The sequence below is a fragment of the Brienomyrus brachyistius genome, unplaced genomic scaffold (assembly GCF_023856365.1).
Source record: "Brienomyrus brachyistius isolate T26 unplaced genomic scaffold, BBRACH_0.4 scaffold428, whole genome shotgun sequence".
Taxonomy (NCBI): Eukaryota; Metazoa; Chordata; class Actinopteri; order Osteoglossiformes; family Mormyridae; genus Brienomyrus; species Brienomyrus brachyistius.
The window spans coordinates 66,985-70,754 of record NW_026042703.1 but is presented as its reverse complement, the minus strand read 5'-3'; the positions used below and the strand labels follow the sequence as shown (position 1 = coordinate 70,754).

Sequence of the window (3,770 nt, the reverse complement as noted above, 5' to 3'; positions counted from 1 at the left end):
TTTTGTGGCAGTGTTTTGTAAAGGAATTTTCCGTTTAATCATCGTCTTAGTATAAAGCTATATGGTTGTTCTGGTATCAGTGGACGTACATTATGTATTTTTTCTTCTCTTGAGCACCATGGTCATGACATGAAGCTCAGTCATTGATTACTCGCAAATGTTAGTAGTCATCCGCTGTTTATCTTGAAGATGTAAAAGTAGTGCGCGTACATCTCCTCGTTAGTATAGTGGTGAGTATCCCCGCCTGTCACGCGGGAGACCGGGGTTCGATTCCCCGACGGGGAGAGTCTGCATCTTTTTGCCTCGGTCTCAAAAGGCACCAAGCTAGAACCGGCCCCGTGTTAGTGGAAACGGGGCTTGTGACTTGTACTCATGCATAATATTCTGCGGGTCGCTCAGCAGCGCAGCATATGAAACTAGACTCGGATTGTAAGTGTGTGGTTTTGATAATTGATGTATGGATGGATGGATCCTTAATAAGAGATATAAACAATAAGGTCCAGTCGCCAACTAATCATGTAAAATACGTCATAAACTCATGGTTGTTAAACCCAGAATAAAAATGAAGACGTATAACTAGGAAAGTCAACTTGCACATTTCAATTTTGGTTCGATATAATCACGTTGTCCTTAACCCTGTGTGTGATACAACCGAGGAAGAGCCGATGACTTCGGGGGAGGAGGGGCAGGCGACTCGGAAGAAAAAGCAGCAGAACCCAATGCAGCCTGTAGCCCATTCAAAGGCCTACTGTTGGACCTCTGCTTATTTTGCAATACGTCTTTAGTACGGACTGAAAAATGTCCGATTTCGATGAGTTTGAGAAGCAGTTAAGCGAAAATCGGCAAGGTAAGTTTGGCTTTGAAGATCGGTGTATGCTCCCTGTTTTAGGGTAATAAAGTGGCCGGCGTGTCCTAGCGCCGAGGATGGTGCGGAGGGCACTTCTGCTGGTTCCGAAAAGAAAAGCGCGGCTGGGAAATCGGTGCCTTTTATCCGAGCGCTCGCCGATTCTGAAACCTGCCCGATTCTTCTTCTCCCAGCTGCCGCAGGATCCCCGAAAACTGACCGCTTTGGTAAATCAGTGACATTCTTTGCTTGGCATTGTTATAGAGATCGCTAGGCCTGCATCCATCAGTGCCCGGCGTACATAACATGGACATTTCAATGAAACGTTATTGGGGTGCACTCGATGTGAAAGCCTGCGGTTTTATTTATTTAATTATTTACCATTATACACTTGGATCATAAATTGTGACCCGCGTATTTTCATTCGCAGTAACACACTATGCATGGATGTTTGTTGCAAGCGTTATATTTTCAAGATCACGTTTAAAGTTTTATGCAAATAAAAACGACCGCGACCACTTGATTTAAAGTCCGCACTTAATAACAGTGTTAGTTACTTGGTTTTTAAATACTACGACGAGTTTTCTATATAATGATATGATTTTGTCTCTTTCCGATGCACAATAGCCTTTCCCTTGGGTCCGAAATGCTGGCCCTGTCATCCGTACAGAATAAGTCTTTCTCACACGATCGCCGTTTCTTCATGATGTATAGACTCTAAAAATCAGCCGCGTTCCCTGGAATCATAACAACTGCTTTTAGGTCGTTATTGCAAAGTCTTGCACCTGTATCTACCTTTACAGCGGATAGCAGTAACTAACAATGATGTACAGTTATATAACAATACACATATAACTTCATTAAAGTGCAGAGAATCCAGTAAACTGAATAAACTTAAGCCATACTAACGCAACTGAAATATACAACATGCGTTACAACGGAGTCGAAAGTAGGATTGATTTATGTACCTATCAAATGGCAATCTTGTCATATCAGCTCCTTATCACTAAATCACTAAAATGTCATTCGAAACGACCTGATTCGGCTAGACGAGCACTAAGTGCCGCCGTGTTTGATAAACTAGCAGTTCCAGTCATTCATATCTGCGCTCTGACTATGCCTGCGATTGCGGTAATTGGTTATTACCGATTTACGTAAGATGCATTGGCCGCTCCGTGTCTGTACTTTTGCAGCGGTGCATTACCGTAACGCTGTTATAACTGATGCATGAAGCTGATTCCTCGAGCAGCACCTGCGTTTAAATGCTTCACTGAAAACTGCACCTTCAGGGATTTATTTAAGCTTCTATATGAAGGACCTGCTGGGATAGAAAGGTGATATTTTATTGCTAGTTTAATAAAGTGCTGTCTGTCAGATTGAAACGATATTAATTACCCATCCATCGTCCAACCAGTTATCTTAGTCAGGCTCCCCTGGAGCCTATTCCAGGCAAATTCCCCATACAGAGAGCAGAGGCAAAATTCAGGCCTCCAGACTCGGAGGCGTGAGGCAACTGTACTCACCACTGTGCTCCTATATCATTAATTAGTCTGGTTATGTTTTTATTGTTTCACAACAGACTGACATTCAAGGGGATGTCCTTGTGCCCTTGAAATTATTAGCCATTGAGAGATGGGTGTGTTTGTTTCAGGAGGGTGTGATTGAATATGTGAATTGAATGGAGGTGCTTCATTCTGGTGAGGAAACTGGGGAGTTAGACCCCGTACCACATCTTGGTCTCCGTAAGTGACTTTTAAGGCATAGCGCTGGGTCAGTCAGCATCCAGCACCCCAGGGAAGTTGGTAATATGATTACTCTGTGACTCATGGGCTTCAAACCCACAACCATCCGGACACACATTCATAATCCCTCTGAGTTACACATCTTGGATTTATCGAAATGGATGGTAGGGGGGCAGTCATGTCGCTCCGCCCACCGTCTCACTGGTACCACGGTGTCGTCCCCCAGAGCGGGAGAAGGAGCGACACAAGAAGCGTAGCCGCAGCCGGTCTCTGAGCCGTGGCGAGAAGCACCGCCGCTGGAGCAAGGACTCCAGGGGGCGGAGTCACGAGAAGCGCAGCAGCAGCCGCGACCGCAAGGGTCGTGACCGACGGAGCAGCTCACGCGAGCACAAGAAGCACAGGTACCCCCCCTCACGGTCCCGGTTACAGGCACTGAAGCTGATATCTAGCATGGTTTGAGGCCTCTTAACAAGTTTCTTTCACAATCAACCAATTGGTTTCTTCGTGGTGGGAAGGGGGACTGTACCCATATTAAATTTTAACTGGCGTTTATAAGTAGCCCCCGCCATAGCGATGGGACCTCAAAGCCAGCCTAAAAAGTGGCGCATGGTCACACCCTCATGACCTTAAACTGCCTGCGATCCAAAGTTAAATGTAAACATTCTGCCATCTGTTTGTTTTTGCCAGATTCTGAGTGTTTACACTGTATTGTTTGGGGAAAACAACCTTCTGTTTTGTGTTTGGGCAGCTACTCTCCTCGGAGAAGCCGTAAGAAAAGGACATACAAGTACTGGGATGTTCCCCCTCCGGGATTCGAGCACATCACCCCCATGCAGTACAAGGCAATGCAAGGTTTGGATGCGACGCTTCCATGTGTGCTAGTTCAGTATTGCAAGGTTATGGTATATTGGTTGCAATGAAAGCATTTATTCTGGAGTGCCCTCCTCCCCCCTGCTGGTCAAAGAGGGAATAACACTTGGGATGATTTCAGACAGTGTGAAGAGAGCTTAAACCTAGGGGTTAGAAGCAAATGAAGGCGACGATCCGGATGTTCTGGCCGTCCCTGGTTGGGGTCTTGAAGCCCTTTCTCCTCCCCACAGCTGCAGGGCAGATCCCCACGATAGCTTTACTGGCAACATCCACCACCAGCGGCGTGGCAGTGACGCCCACCCAGGTGCCGATGG

At 46.2% G+C, this 3,770-nt stretch overlaps 1 non-coding gene across 1 annotated transcript; it reads left to right on the top strand.

Moving 5' to 3' along the window:
* Positions 1–213: 213 nt before the first annotated feature.
* Positions 214–285, top strand: trnad-guc (transfer RNA aspartic acid (anticodon GUC)). The gene has a single exon. It is a non-coding gene; the product is annotated as a tRNA-Asp (tRNA).
* The last annotated feature ends 3,485 nt before the right edge of the window (positions 286–3,770 follow it).